This window comes from Homalodisca vitripennis, chromosome 5, assembly GCF_021130785.1.
Source record: "Homalodisca vitripennis isolate AUS2020 chromosome 5, UT_GWSS_2.1, whole genome shotgun sequence".
NCBI lineage: Eukaryota > Metazoa > Arthropoda > Insecta > Hemiptera > Cicadellidae > Homalodisca > Homalodisca vitripennis.
The window spans coordinates 146,385,084-146,402,146 of record NC_060211.1 but is presented as its reverse complement, the minus strand read 5'-3'; positions in this window follow the sequence as shown (position 1 = coordinate 146,402,146).

Sequence of the window (17,063 nt, the reverse complement as noted above, 5' to 3'; positions counted from 1 at the left end):
AAATAGTTATTTTTAATGATCAACTCGCGATCTCGCATTTGTCTTCTGGTAGCCTTATTGAGTGAGTTCTAAAGCAAATAAAACCATAAAGTACCGTAGAACCAAAAAGAATCAAGACTAATGTCCAACAGTATATTTGGAATAAATGACTCACATATGTTGTGTTATTCCAGTGGTACTGACGTCACAAGGTCAGTAATACACTCACCCGACCGCCACCCACCACAACCCCCAACCAAACACCAGGTCACTACCACAAAACAACAAATTAAATGTAATTGGTCAGTGATTAAATATTTTTTTATTATTTTGATGGTTGTCTTGGTACTTCTTACATCATTCTTTATTTATTTATTTGTACAATAGCTACAGGAATATTATCCCAAAACAGCTATATTGACAATACAATTTAATCTTGATCTTAATATTGATTATTATCAATCAATACAATCTTTTTGCCATGTAAAAAAACTATTTCAGATATCTCCGTAATGAAAATCTGGAGAATTTTCTGTAAGGATCGATATAGGTTTCAATTACAATGAAAATTATTTAAAGGGAGATAATTTTTAATTTAGTGTGGCTCTGGGTAGGTTTAATCTATTATTTTAGTAGTATACAACGTTAAAATAATAAATATAGAAAGAAGTCATAAATTAATATCAATATCATTATATAACCGGAATACATATTATATAACAGAAATAAATATATTAATACTTCATGACAATCCACCAATTGGTATTCTATAACAAGTTATATTATGTTACCAACATCACCAATAATAAGGTTACCAACAAAAGTCGCTCTATAACAAACTGGATCGCTAGCAAATCACATTTTTCATTATATAACAATTCCAATCTAATAATACATCAGATACAAAAAAGCAGGCAAAAGTAACCGTTCTCATAATAAATTCTGCAATAAACTATTTGTAAGTAAAGATATGTTACACACTAAACATTTTTTTTATGTTCCCTGCGTCTTATACATTATGCCATTGGATATTCTGTACTCGCCTGACGTTACTGCTCGCTCCCCTCTATCAACGACTGCACAGCAGACAAATATAGAGCTAATAAGCCTAAAAAATATTTTATTTTATAGGTGTATCTTGTGTTTGTCATTTGCACACTGTTGCACAGTTGTATGTATGTTATAAGAGTAGACTGATACAGATTATATTTAATTTAAGATAGATAAAAACTTTCAAACAGTCGATTTAATACAATACAGTATCGGCATAAATTCCTGCGTGTCAATGGGTTACATTAGATTTAATTATTCCCAATAATACTCACACAAATTAGGGAGGGTAATAATATAATAAGAAAAAAATTAAATCACAGGGAAGGTATTTGTGTTAACAAAACTGATCCCTAGCATATCTGGTTGGTATCTACACCACTACTGAAGTCGCGTAGAGCCCTCGGAGGTCCCTAGTCGTTCCTAAACATCGCGAAGATGTACCAAACTCAGCAAGACCTGCGTGATTAGATTACACGAAACTTCACGACAAGTGATCATTCAATATAAAAATAACGTGATAGAATCATTGACATTGTACTTCATAGAAAGATTCAATATTGATAATTGATAGTCTAATTACATTTCCCGTAGCTAAATCTAGATTTTTCACAAATATAGGCTCTTTTTATGATAACCTTTTTCACAAAAAATTGCCTCGCAAATGACTTATCACTACTCTGGATAAAAGCGATGTATCTCCTGGCAATAAAAAAGCTTTTCGCACGTCTCAAGCTAGAAACCAGAAATGGCAAAATCTAAAGAGGGGAATGTACTTTACAATATTCACATCCTAATTGGATATTATTACTTGGCAACGATCCAACCAATTGAGAAAGATAACCTACCCTTATCTCATCCTTCTCAGTGTACGAGTACATAACTTCCAGAACGTGCGTCATCTGCAATGACATCATAATTGATTAGAAATCCGCAAGTACTATGATCGGTAAAGGTCACTCTTTGTAGTCTCTAACGCCATCGCCCAATTTTACCTGTATTTCTTAGCGCCAGACCTGAAATTATCATTTGAGGCGACCTAGACAAGCATCTCTAATAAAAAACAATTTCAATTGAATCTTAAGTTACATCCTGTGCGCAATGTTATTTCATTAAAGTAACTGTAATATTCAAGCATATAAATCATAATAGTCAATTACTTGATTTAATTTTCATTTATTATTTTGTTAGTAAATTTGGTTATTGTTTTTTTTTGTAATTTTAACGATAACTCCTGGTACAGAATATTATATTTTACAGGTATTTAAATTTTTATGCGAATTGTGTAGTCGGGCAGAGGAGGTATTACATGAAACTGGAGAAATTACTTAATAAAGGACGAATAAATATAATCCAATACCAATTATTGGCCTTTAAGTAACCAGATATACTTTGAAAAACTTTGAAACTAACATACCATAAAGGAAAGAACGGTACAAGATGATGGAAGAGGGTGGATAATTTAACCTGTTATTTATAAAAACGTATAAGTTGCAATACAATGCATTTTAACTAAACGGTAACTTTTAACGTTTTATAAGTATTTAAGGTCTTTAAATAATAGTACTTGATAGTGAAGCATTCAAATTAGTCAAACAGCAACAAACTGTGCAGTAACGTAATAGCCTAATAACAGTGCGGCTCACTTCACTGGAAAACTACCTGTTGCCTCTTGTCTGTTTGCTCTCACTGGCAGTAGTCCTACAGTACACAACATTCGCTGGTAACTGTAAACACATCTTACACAAGTACTCAAGGAGAAGGTGACTAAACAGAAACAAACTGTGCGATATCGTAACAGCTTACTATACAGCGGCTCACTACACTGAAATACTGCCTGTTGCTTCTTGTCTGTTTGCTCTTCCTGGGCAGTAGTCCTACAGTACACAACATTCCCTGGTAACTGTAAAGCGCATCTTACACAAGTACTCAAGGATAAGGTCAACTAAACAGAAACAAACTGTGCGATAACGTAACAGCTTAGTATACAGCGGCTCACTACACTGAAATACTACCTGTTGCTTCTTTTCTGTTTGCTCTTCCTGGGCAGTAGTCGTACAGTACACAACATTCGCTGGTAACTGTAAACACGTCTTACACAAGTACTCAAGGAGAAGGTCAACTAAACAGAAACAAACTGTGCGATAACGTAACAGCTTACTATACAGCGGCTCACTACACTGAAATGCTACCTGTTGCTTCTTGTCTGTCTGCTCTTCCTGGGCAGTAGTTCCAGAGTACACAACATTCGCTGGTAACTGTAAAGCACATCTTACACAAGTACTCAAGGAGAAGGTCAACTAAACAGAAACAAACTGTGCGATAACGTAACAGCTTACTATACAGCGGCTCACTACACTGAAATACTACCTGTTGCTTCTTGTCTGTCTGCTCTTCCTGGGCAGTAGTCCTACAGTACACAACATTCGCTGGTAACTCTAAAGTCATATTACACATCTGCTTACAATGATTTATTCTTTCACACTTTGCAATCGTAACTACAATTCGTAATATAGAAAATACTAATACAATTAATATATAAGTATTATCTAATAAACTACTAGTATACAATACTAAAGTAACATAAATGATTAAATGGATCCTTTCCTCTTGAGCTTTTCAATCATAACAACATTACACATTTGTGTTAATTTTAAAAGATAGTTCAGGGAAGATATTAATAAATAATAACCTCCTGTTCTAACTCAGAGGAGATGAATTATTGTATGTATGAAATAGAATAAAGTAATTATATTTCTTATGTCTTTTAAGCGAGTACGGCAACTGACAGCGATTAATTTTCCGACTAGCTGACATAATTGTGTGCTGTCAATGTCAAGAATTTGTGACAGTTTCTGAAAGCTTCTGCTGGAATTTCTGGGTACAGTAAGCTAATGAAGAAGACACCGTTTTAAATAAAATTACCTCTCAAAGAACGAAGAAACACTGTTGAACACATTATTCCAGCTATATCATCGACATAGTAAATGTAATCTCGCACATTTTTGTTTGAATGTTCTTTTACGACGAGCCGGGTAAACAACAGGTAACAAATATAAGGAATGTTTGTTTTCTACTATCTGCTCGGATCAGTTTGCTTAAGAAGATGTTTTGCAAGAACAGAAGATTTCAGCTGCGGTTTTATAACTCTAGGACAGATTTAAATTTTATTTTTTAATTATTTCTTGTTTGATAACTTATGGAAAATTTTGAATGAATCATAAAAGGCAGCAATAATGTAATATCGTAATTAAAGTAAATGTTATGTAACACCAAATATAACTAGGAATAAACTAGGACTCATCCGATGTAGTAATATTTATATGGTTTCCAGAAAAATTATTTATTCATAAAGTGCAATATAATATGTTTCAAAGAATCATCATATAACATATTCACATAAATATTTTGTATATTCAATAGGCTAGTTATAGAAACTTGTATTAAATTATCTAGAGCAAGTGGTTCTAGATAAGAAGAATAAGATTACAGATGCTGCCCTAAGCGGAAGCTTAATTGGAGCATAACTCAATATTCGCATTGGTTATAGGGATATCTAGTATTGCCCCGACCAACAGGGAAGAGCGATCATACCATAAATACGTTATATGTAGACCCAACTCGGTTGTTCAGCCGCGCCGTGTTTTGGAATCGTATATAATATATTGCAGTGCGCTTAATTTTTTACCTAATGAGAATACCTACTCGTCTATATTATACTTGATAGCTGCTAGGTAACCAGACTAAACTGTGGTGTCGAAACGATGCAAATCTGTATTACTTAATTTGATAAAAAAAGTTCCTTACTTATTTTTATCCAACGTATTTGGCTTATTACAGGGCTGATTTTGGTTTTGAACTGGTTGGTTAAGTACATACTCAAATTATAATTATTTCAAGTCTCTAATACCTCGCTGCAGTAGTGATTTGAGAAAAACATTTTAATGATAACTAGGCTTAACACAACAAATGTAATGTGAAAAACAAATTATTATGTATATATTTTCTTAAAATGCAGGTTCTGAGATGTCACTTTACCTATGGTGTTTAAGCAAGAAGCTTGTAGCTTCGAGATACGCAGAAACGGGTCATAGTTACCACAGCAACCAATTCTGCTAACATACGATTTAAGATCAAAGATTTTAGACGATCAAAGGCTTTGGTGGCGTTTGTATATTTAAGATACCCATCATATATGTGGAGTCATTTCACTGCCCATACATATGAAAGAGCGACGTTTGGTACAGAGCTATAATTAGTTTTTAGAACAAATTCTAATTTTAAGAAATATTATTCATTAAATGATTAAATTCCGTAGCTGTGAAACTATGAAATTGTTCATTTAATGCAGCTTTTCTAACTAGAAAACTATCTTTCTAGTAAGAAGTCTATACTCCTTTCTTTTAAAGAGGGAAGAGTTTTTTCTAAAACAAAGATGGAATAAAACAAGTAGAATTGAATCTTGTACCGAATGAATATCCTCAGTCTGGCATAAATAGTCATAAAAATAGTAAAAAATATCCTTACTCAGGCAATTTCAAAAGGAGAAAAGTTGCGTATTATACCCATTCCATGATTGCTGGGATTATCGGAGAAAATTTTAAGTGTATCTAGAAACAAAATGGCGTTAGGATAATAACAAGTTTTGAGCCAAATTTCATAAAAGTGAACAAAAATGTATACTTAGGAGTAATAACAATGTAAATACAGAGTTATGAGTGTTATTTTACAATCAGACAATCACATTCTCTCGTGATACAGAACAGAAACTCAAGAAAAATGACGAATAAGCGTACATGAATAGATACCGCGAAGATATCTGTTTCTAAAAATATTCTAACTAATTTAGGCTTCATAGATAAAATTAGCATACCATGTTCGTGATCCTGCTATTTATTCTCACATATTTAGGTACACAAGTGACAATTCACGCATACATGGTACACACACTAGCAGTCTCGCTATGCGCAAAATGAAAATATAAGTACTGTAAATTTATGTTACTTTAACTTGGTGGTACCAAAATTCCTTCCTCCAAAAATGTGTGACGTGTGCAGTTTATGGTGAGTTATGGTATAAATAATGTAGAACTGATCACTCTACATTATATAAATTTCAATTCATCAATGTCGTAGCGCGCCGACATTGTACCAATTATACCAATGCCCGTACGTCACTCTTGCCTGTTCTGCATAAAAGAATAGCCCATTGAGTAACCTTTTATCTCCGGTGGACTGTTCACCGCACGACCGGACGACACGCTGCGGCAGGTGAACTTATAACAAACAGCTGGTGGATTGATTAGTGAGGAAGCTTGCGAGTGACTGGATTGCGTCGGTGCTGTGTGTGTCTACGAGCCCTTCAGCTTCGCTGGATTTTCGGGAGCCGACTAATAAATTGGCCAAGGTGAACTACTACCATATATTTTCCTTAGTTCTCGTCACTCTTACGTGAATTCAATATACTAATTTTAAAGTTTAAAACACTACTCAAGATTATAGAATCACTCAACTGAGCCTTTGGAAAAACTGTTAGGGTTTGAATTGAACGTGTAAAGCTAAAACGTGGCATTTACTTTTAATAGTTAATAATCTTACCTAATAATTTGTTTAAAGTATTTGTTTCAAAACCAATTACGCTAACTATGTTGACAACATTTCTAAGAGAAAGAGGTAAACTTATAAATAGTACATATGTTGAGAATTAATGTCACAACTTGAACTGTTTATAACTGCAATGTTTTAAATGTTTTAATCGAAGAAAATTAATCTCTTTTATAGTAAAGTAAGTATTTAATTATATAAATACATACAAGTCGCATAAAATACAACCATGATTGACATATATTTTGTAACAGACCGTGTACAGTCCTAATTTGATGTGTCACAGTTTCATGTTAGTACGATACAATAGTTTCAACGTTTCTTCTTAATGTATCAATGTTTATTTGTAATAAAAGTCAAGGTAAATTATTACCTCAAGCTATTAATAATTAGTCTTTGATATCACATTAAATTTATAAATTCAATTTTGTTATTATACTGCCTATTATGTTAAATCATATTGTGTACATGTAGGGTACTTTAACTGTTTATTATTTTCGACAGTGTTTATTAGCCTTTGATATGAACAGTCAAGCTTACAATTCTCATGATTTTATAGCGAGAAGTTGCATAAATACAGGTGGATTCATTCCCTAGAGTATTGTTGCTTAATCAGCTGATTCTCGTACATTCTAGCATAATATCATTCTTTGCTTCAAACTAACTAAAACCTAATGTGTTTATTTTTAAATGTTTTCATTGTTGTTTTTCATTTTGGATGTAAATGTCCATTTCAATTGCTACTGAGAACTGTTGTTATCTGATGTTCTCTGTTGGTTGAACATATTAATCAGGGCTTTTTGGGATTTGGTATGGGTACACTTCTGGACTGCGCCCGGAGCCTGGTGGACTTATTGCCGAGCCGCTAGTGGGTACTCCAGCTTGCACTACCCTGACACTGGGATCTACTCCTAGCCGTGCCGCCTTACACCTACCACTACCGCACCGCGGATCCGCTCTTCCGAGCCACGGTCTGGACCGGACGTAGTAGGCCTTTTGTGTTGTGACTCCCAGTTGGTGAGTACAGACTTGGATTATTTCACAGAGTGCTCTTATGGATTAGTGAGTCGGACGCGGACTGATGTCTAATTCTGGACCAGGAGCCTTTGTATTGTGGAAGGAGCCCTTAAAATTTGGTTCAACGCTACCCTCCAGACGTTAACCGCACACCTTAGTGCATTATGGTGTATCTTTAGTATATTTACTTGTGTCGTCTATTATTTACATGTCTAGACCATTTATTGCATGTGTTTATTGTATTTATTTATGTATGTTGAATGTTGTTTTGAGGAAGTGGAGCGCTCCCTACCATAAATAGAGTTCATTTAGCCATTTGTAATTCTCTTTAATAAGTGGTAACATTGTATCTTCGCTATGTTTGTTGTTGATTATTTTCTGTCTAAAGCATTTACTTACTGTAAGGCTGGATTACTTGTGATAATGTCATACAATTCCTGCACATAAATAATTAGTTTAATTGCAAACATTTGAGTGTTTTGTTTCTTTTGTTCAGTCCTAGTAACTGGATTTAGATAACCTCGCATAAGTATTAGGGGTCTATATTTAACCTTATATTCAGAATATTTCAATACAACTATCTGTGTAGTCCAAAGGCCTGGTTGACAAAAAAAAAATAGCTTTAGTGTATGGTAGTAGGGAGCCTGATTGGTACTTTCCTTGGAGCAGGAGTACTCTTCCTTGTTGGAGCCCTGCCTGTTACCTGTCCTACAACAAGGTGGCGCCCCTTTCCCTCACCGAGCAACCTTAAAGAAGAAGAAGTACTAATCGTAGGTTACCCTTTACCCTTACGGCGCGCTGTCAAGGACCACCCCCTTTCTCCACTGAGTGATACCGGACATTTGCACAATTCCCCTAGGGGAGAACGTTGCAAAATGGCACTGCCAACGTGGGGCCTGGATTATTTGGAGTAATCTGAAGTAATAGTTATAACTGTACATTTTTTTATTTGTCCTTCATACTTGTGTTTTTGTAAATATTAACTATTTCTATGAACTTGAACTGTTGCTGCTGATATGATCGGTTTGCATTAGTGTTGCTTGGAATAAGTAGTTATTCACATTTCCTTAACAAAACAAAGTACAAAAACCTAATTATCAAACAAACTTATTTCTCCTTTTCAGTTATGGAATAATTCTGACATTTGCTTTGAATTCTGTGTTTTGGTCATTGTTGTAGTTTATTTGGACAACATATCTCTATTTATTGTTGTTGTGACACTTATTGAGCGTACTCTTTCGAAATTTTTAATTTTATACGCTCATGTTGGTTTTGTGACCTTTTAAGGGTGTTTATATTTTTGAGTTGGGAAACTTATGAGTATTTCTGTTCCACTTTTGAATTTTGTATCTTATCTAAATATGAGTGCCTATCACCTGCGTAAAACAGAAGTTATCTATGAGCTGAAGATTAGGAATCTTCCCTCTGGAGGTACAGCCGGAGATTTGAGAAAACGACTTTCTCAGAGTTTAGCGTCGGATACGCCAATAGAGGAGACTGTAGTTAATTCTTTGGATACGGATACAGAACTAGAGGAGTGTGAGGCAAAGTACCAGGATTTATCAGCACTTGTGAGAGACTATGAGGGGAATTATAACGATAATGAGTATCATCGTATTGTTGCACGCCTATGGCATTTATACCTTCGAGCTGATAGGATACCAGTGGGTGCGACGGCGGATGATGATCAGGAGCAGACCAAGCAGTGCTTAGTGGGTAAATGCAAGGGATTGTTGGACTCTTTCAAGGACTCTAAGTCTGCGGCTAAGGTGGATTCTCCTGACAACAAGACTCTATCAGCTGGCAATCCACAACCCCAGCCAGATTCAGATAAGCGGACGGATCCTCTCTTTGTCCCCACGAAAGTTCTAGCATTTTCTGGCTCAATCGTTTCACCAGAAGAGGAAAGAACACATGAAGAGGAAGGAAGACTTGGAAGAGAAAGAGAACGTCAAGACGGGATGCAGCTACAACATTTGAAAAGACAGCAAGATAACTGGATTCGCCAGGAAGAGATGAAGCTTCAAGAGGAACGAAGAAAACAGGAAGAGAAGTGGAAACAAGAAGAAAGAAGACTACAAGAAGAGAGACAACAGCAAGAGAGTAGATGGCAAAAAGAAGAGTGGAGGCTTCAAGAAGACCGGAAGAAGCAGGAAAATCATTCTTCGATGGGAAGAGTTGTTCAAGACTGGCCCCGCCAAGACGATCTGCGATATTTAGAAGACAAAAGAGAAGGCTCACGCCCCAGATATGTACCTGTGTATAAGTGGGGCCTGAAATTCGACAACTCTGGTCCTAGCATCGCAGCCTTCTTGGAAAGGGTCGAGGAACTTCGTCGAGCCCGAGGAGTAACTCACCAAGAACTTTATGACTCGGCGGTCGATCTCTTTGCTGGCCCCGCGCTTGTATGGTATCGTGCAGCCGCTAACAGGATCCGGTCATGGCATCAACTAACGAAGGAACTGCGAGAAGTCTTTCAACCTGCTGATTACGATCTACGGCTTCATCAGGAGATATTCAATAGAGTACAAGGAGACAACGAACCCTTGGACCTCTACATCGCGGCTGTGGAAGGCCTGTATGGCAGACTTGCTGTCCCCGTTCCCGAGAGTACTCGTCTGGCCCAGATCTACTACAACCTCCATCCGCAGTTGCAGGATAGATTGGCTTTATTTAGCATCCAAACTCTAGATCAACTTCGATCCATGGGACGTCGAGCTGAAGCTGGACGGTTAAGCATGACGAGAAACAGATCTCAACGAAGTGAGGTAACGCTTGAACCGGACCTCGCCTATCAAGATCCAAGTCGTCGCAGAGTAATCACCCAAGGACGAGTAGCTGACATCAAGGCATCACCACGACCAGATCGCGGAGAGGTATCTTGTTGGAATTGTGGAGAGAAAGGCCATCGTTTCCGATTTTGTCGCAAGACCAAGAAGAAGTTCTGTTTTGGCTGTGGCAAGGACAACATTTTGAAACGAGAGTGCCCTAAATGTACTCCAAAAAAACGAGTAGGGATGGGAGTCAGGAGCTCAGTGGGTATGCCTGTCTCCCAGTCTAGCGAGAATTCCCCCACTATAGACTATCTTTTGCATACTTTTCAGTCAGACCCTAGACCGTATTTAAAAGTTAGAGTGTTTGGTCGAGAGATTACTGCACTTCTAGACTCCGGTGCTTCCCAAACGTTTCTTGGAGGAAAAGGATTGTGGATTTTGGAAAAGTTCCCTACGCGCCTTAAGACTGCTTCTGGACGTTTTGTACAGACTGCTGACTCTAAACAGACACGAGGTCAAGGGATTTGTAGATCTGCCCATCTCTCTAAGGGGTAGAACCGAGAACTTGAGTGTATGTGTTGTTCCATCATTGCAGCAATCTTTGATATTGGGCATCGATTTTTGGGAGCGCATGCACATAGTAGCTAATATGCGTAATCGAAGATGGGAGTTTGCTCCAAGGGAGACGCCGTTCCTATGTAGCGCTATTGAAGGGATTACGTCTGAAGACCACTTGACCCCGGAAGAACGAGGAAGACTTCAAGACCTACTAGAAGAGCACTTTAAAAATGAACCATCTGCGTTAGGTAGGACTGATCGTGTCAAGCACGTCATAGACACGGGAGACGCGCAACCCATCAAGCAACGATATTATAACGTATCCCCAGCTCGCCAAAAATTGATAAATGAGGAGTTGGACCGTATGTTGCAGCTGGGAGTCGTTGAAACCGTCCCAAAGCGCTTGGTCATCGCCAATAATGTTGTTGGACAAGCCTGATGGTAGCAAGAGATTCGTGGTAGATTTTAGGGCAGTCAACGCCGTAAGCCGCAAGGATGCTTATCCCCTGCCACAAGTTACCACCATTCTGGACCGACTCAGAGATGCTCGATTCTTGTCAAGTCTCGATATAAAAAGTGCCTATTGGCAGATAGAGCTGGAAGAAGCTAGCAAGGAGAAGACGGCTTTTGCGATCCCAGGTCGTGGCCTCTATCAATTTGTGACGATGCCCTTTGGACTGTGTGGGGCTCCCGCAACGTGGCAGCGTTTTGTGGACACCGTTTTGGGACCCGACCTCGAGCCGAACGTTTTTGTCTACTTAGACGATATCGTAGTAGTAACATCTACATTTGAGGCGCACCTTGGGATATTGTCGGAAATCTTTAGGAGAATCCGAGCAGCCAAACTCACTCTTAATAGGGAGAAGTGCAAGTTCTGTCGAGAAGAACTTAAGTACTTGGGCTACCTCGTCGGTGGTGATGGACTGAGGGTTGATCCCGATAAGATCAATGCGGTTGTGGAAATTCCCACCCCACGGAATCAAAAGGAAGTGAGACAATTTACGGGCATGGCGTCTTGGTATCGCCGTTTTATACCCAATTTCGCTCCTCGAATGCATCCGCTAACGTCACTTCTCAGGAGAAATACCAAGTTTGAATGGACTGAAGAAGCAGAAAAGGCATTCCAGGACATAAAATCCTGCCTGATAACAGCCCCGATATTGTCTTGTCCAGATTTTGCTAAGTCCTTCACGATTTCCTGTGATGCCTCTGGCGTTGGGATAGGTGCGGTACTTAGCCAGGAGTACGAACATGGAGAAGGAGTCATGGCCTACGCTAGCGGTACTTTGACCCGCCAAGAACAGAAGTATTCAGCCACGGAAAAGAGAGTGTCTGGCGGTGATCTGGGCTGTTGAGAGGTTTCGGCCATATGTGGAAGGTACGAGGTTCACCGTGGTCACCGACCACTATAGCCTACTCTGGCTAAACAATCTGAAAGATCCGACTGGACGATTGGCACGCTGGGCTCTCAGACTCCAGCCTTACGACTTCCGCCTAGTCCACAGGAAAGGCCAGGACAACGTAGTGCCGGATCTACTATCGAGGACAACTCCACCTGACCTCCCCACTGAAGAGACCGTGTGGTGTGATGCCATCCATTTTCCCTCCAAACTTAAGGATCATTGGTATACCACCATGCTGCAGAACGTGTTAGCTAACCCAGAACAGTATAGCCAGTGGCGAACTGAGGATGGAAAGCTTTGGAAGAGAGTGACCACTTTGGAGCCTTCGCTACAAGATGATAATTGGAGATTGGTTATCCCGAAAGATCTTCGTTCTCAAACTCTAGCCGAATGTCACGATAAACCAACCGCTGGCCACCAGGGCGTTCTGAAAACCTACAAACGGATGCAGCAGCGTTATTACTGGCCCAAGATGCGGAAGGATGTGGCTACATACGTTGCTCGATGTGATGTCTGTCAGCGCATAAAATACGACCAACAACTCCCTGCTGGTGTGATGGGAACACAACGTGGTGTGTGAACGCTCCCTGGCAAATGATTGCTGCAGACTTAATAGGACCATTACTTCGGTCATTGAAGGGATTTAAGTATCTGTTAGTCATCACCGATACTTTCACTAAGTATTCTGTTTTGCGTCCCTTGCGAGCTGCTACAGCGAAGTTGGTCTCTAAACACTTAGAGGATGATATTTTCATGGTTTATGGCGTCCCGGCTTACATTATATGCGATAATGGCTCAGAATTCATCGGAAAGCCGATGTCCAACCTTGCAAAACAGTATAACATCAAGATCCTTTAAACGCCAGTCGCCATCCCCAAGCCAATCCGGCAGAGAGGGTGAATCGGGACATTGTTACTATGTTAAGGGCATACGTGAAAGACAACCACCGAGAATGGGACAAGTACATACCTAAGCTAGGATTTGCTCTTAGGACAGCGTACCACGAGACTACACAGTATTCGCCAGCGTTCCTGAACTTCGGGCGAGAACTCGCCACTGCTGGTGCAGGATTTGAGGTTCTTGAGGATGGCTCTGTGGTACCTTCTCCAGAAGATTCAAGGCATTATGGTGACAAGCTACAAGAGCTGAAGCACATTTATCAAGAGGTTGCTGATAGGTTAAAGAATGCCCATGGACGGAGAGCTCGTCGCTATAACCTTCGTAGAAGACCTGTACACTACCGAGTGGGTGATGTCGTCCTCAAAAGGAATTACCCACAGTCGGACGCAACAAAGTATTTCTCAGCGAAGCTAGCACCTAAATATGTAGGACCCTTTTTGGTGGCTGAGGAAGTATCTCCTTTGGTATACACCCTGGCTGATATGAAAGGTAAACGTATCGGGAAATGGCATGTGGCTGACCTCAAAAGGTTCATCAAGTGAAGAAAATTTGGGAAATTTTCTACAGGCAGGGGGGTATTTGTGACGTGTGCAGTTTATGGTGAGTTATGGTATAAATAATGTAGAACTGATCACTCTACATTATATAAATTTCAATTCATCAATGTCGTAGCGCGCCGACATTGTACCAATTATACCAATGCCCGTACGTCACTCTTGCCTGTTCTGCATAAAAGAATAGCCCATTGAGTAACCTTTTATCTCCGGTGGACTGTTCACCGCACGACCGGACGACACGCTGCGGCAGGTGAACTTATAACAAACAGCTGGTGGATTGATTAGTGAGGAAGCTTGCGAGTGACTGGATTGCGTCGGTGCTGTGTGTGTCTACGAGCCCTTCAGCTTCGCTGGATTTTCGGGAGCCGACTAATAAATTGGCCAAGGTGAACTACTACCATATATTTTCCTTAGTTCTCGTCACTCTTACGTGAATTCAATATACTAATTTTAAAGTTTAAAACACTACTCAAGATTATAGAATCACTCAACTGAGCCTTTGGAAAAACTGTTAGGGTTTGAATTGAACGTGTAAAGCTAAAACGTGGCATTTACTTTTAATAGTTAATAATCTTACCTAATAATTTGTTTAAAGTATTTGTTTCAAAACCAATTACGCTAACTATGTTGACAACATTTCTAAGAGAAAGAGGTAAACTTATAAATAGTACATATGTTGAGAATTAATGTCACAACTTGAACTGTTATAACTGCAATGTTTTAAATGTTTTAATCGAAGAAAATTAATCTCTTTTATAGTAAAGTAAGTATTTAATTATATAAATACATACAAGTCGCATAAAATACAACCATGATTGACATATATTTTGTAACAGACCGTGTACAGTCCTAATTTGATGTGTCACAGTTTCATGTTAGTACGATACAATAGTTTCAACGTTTCTTCTTAATGTATCAATGTTTATTTGTAATAAAAGTCAAGGTAAATTATTACCTCAAGCTATTAATAATTAGTCTTTGATATCACATTAAAATTTATAAATTCAATTTTGTTATTATACTGCCTATTATGTTAAATCATATTGTGTACATGTAGGGTACTTTAACTGTTTATTATTTTCGACAGTGTTTATTAGCCTTTGATATGAACAGTCAAGCTTACAATTCTCATGATTTTATAGCGAGAAGTTGCATAAATACAGGTGGATTCATTCCCTAGAGTATTGTTGCTTAATCAGCTGATTCTCGTACATTCTAGCATAATATCATTCTTTGCTTCAAACTAACTAAAACCTAATGTGTTTATTTTTAAATGTTTCATTGTTGTTTTTCATTTTGGATGTAAATGTCCATTTCAATTGCTACTGAGAACTGTTGTTATCTGATGTTCTCTGTTGGTTGAACATATTAATCAGGGCTTTTTGGGATTTGGTATGGGTACACTTCTGGACTGCGCCCGGAGCCTGGTGGACTTATTGCCGAGCCGCTAGTGGGTACTCCAGCTTGCACTACCCTGACACTGGGATCTACTCCTAGCCGTGCCGCCTTACACCTACCACTACCGCACCGCGGATCCGCTCTTCCGAGCCACGGTCTGGACCGGACGTAGTAGGCCTTTTGTGTTGTGACTCCCAGTTGGTGAGTACAGACTTGGATTATTTCACAGAGTGCTCTTATGGATTAGTGAGTCGGACGCGGACTGATGTCTAATTCTGGACCAGGAGCCTTTGTATTGTGGAAGGAGCCCTTAAAATTTGGTTCAACGCTACCCTCCAGACGTTAACCGCACACCTTAGTGCATTATGGTGTATCTTTAGTATATTTACTTGTGTCGTCTATTATTTACATGTCTAGACCATTTATTGCATGTGTTTATTGTATTTATTTATGTATGTTGAATGTTGTTTTGAGGAAGTGGAGCGCTCCCTACCATAAATAGAGTTCATTTAGCCATTTGTAATTCTCTTTAATAAGTGGTAACATTGTATCTTCGCTATGTTTGTTGTTGATTATTTTCTGTCTAAAGCATTTACTTACTGTAAGGCTGGATTACTTGTGATAATGTCATACAATTCCTGCACATAAATAATTAGTTTAATTGCAAACATTTGAGTGTTTTGTTTCTTTTGTTCAGTCCTAGTAACTGGATTTAGATAACCTCGCATAAGTATTAGGGGTCTATATTTAACCTTATATTCAGAATATTTCAATACAACTATCTGTGTAGTCCAAAGGCCTGGTTGACAAAAAAAAAATAGCTTTAGTGTATGGTAGTAGGGAGCCTGATTGGTACTTTCCTTGGAGCAGGAGTACTCTTCCTTGTTGGAGCCCTGCCTGTTACCTGTCCTACAACAAGGTGGCGCCCCTTTCCCTCACCGAGCAACCTTAAAGAAGAAGAAGTACTAATCGTAGGTTACCCTTTACCCTTACGGCGCGCTGTCAAGGACCACCCCCTTTCTCCACTGAGTGGATACCGGACATTTGCACAATTCCCCTAGGGGAGAACGTTGCAAAATGGCACTGCCAACGTGGGGCCTGGATTATTTGGAGTAATCTGAAGTAATAGTTATAACTGTACATTTTTTTATTTGTCCTTCATACTTGTGTTTTTGTAAATATTAACTATTTCTATGAACTTGAACTGTTGCTGCTGATATGATCGGTTTGCATTAGTGTTGCTTGGAATAAGTAGTTATTCACATTTCCTTAACAAAACAAAGTACAAAAACCTAATTATCAAACAAACTTATTTCTCCTTTTCAGTTATGGAATAATTCTGACATTTGCTTTGAATTCTGTGTTTTGGTCATTGTTGTAGTTTATTTGGACAACATATCTCTATTTATTGTTGTTGTGACACTTATTGAGCGTACTCTTTCGAAATTTTAATTTTATACGCTCATGTTGGTTTTGTGACCTTTTAAGGGTGTTTATATTTTTGAGTTGGGAAACTTATGAGTATTTCTGTTCCACTTTTGAATTTTGTATCTTATCTAAATATGAGTGCCTATCACCTGCGTAAAACAGAAGTTATCTATGAGCTGAAGATTAGGAATCTTCCCTCTGGAGGTACAGCCGGAGATTTGAGAAAACGACTTTCTCAGAGTTTAGCGTCGGATACGCCAATAGAGGAGACTGTAGTTAATTCTTTGGATACGGATACAGAACTAGAGGAGTGTGAGGCAAAGTACCAGGATTTATCAGCACTTGTGAGAGACTATGAGGGGAATTATAACGATAATGAGTATCATCGTATTGTTG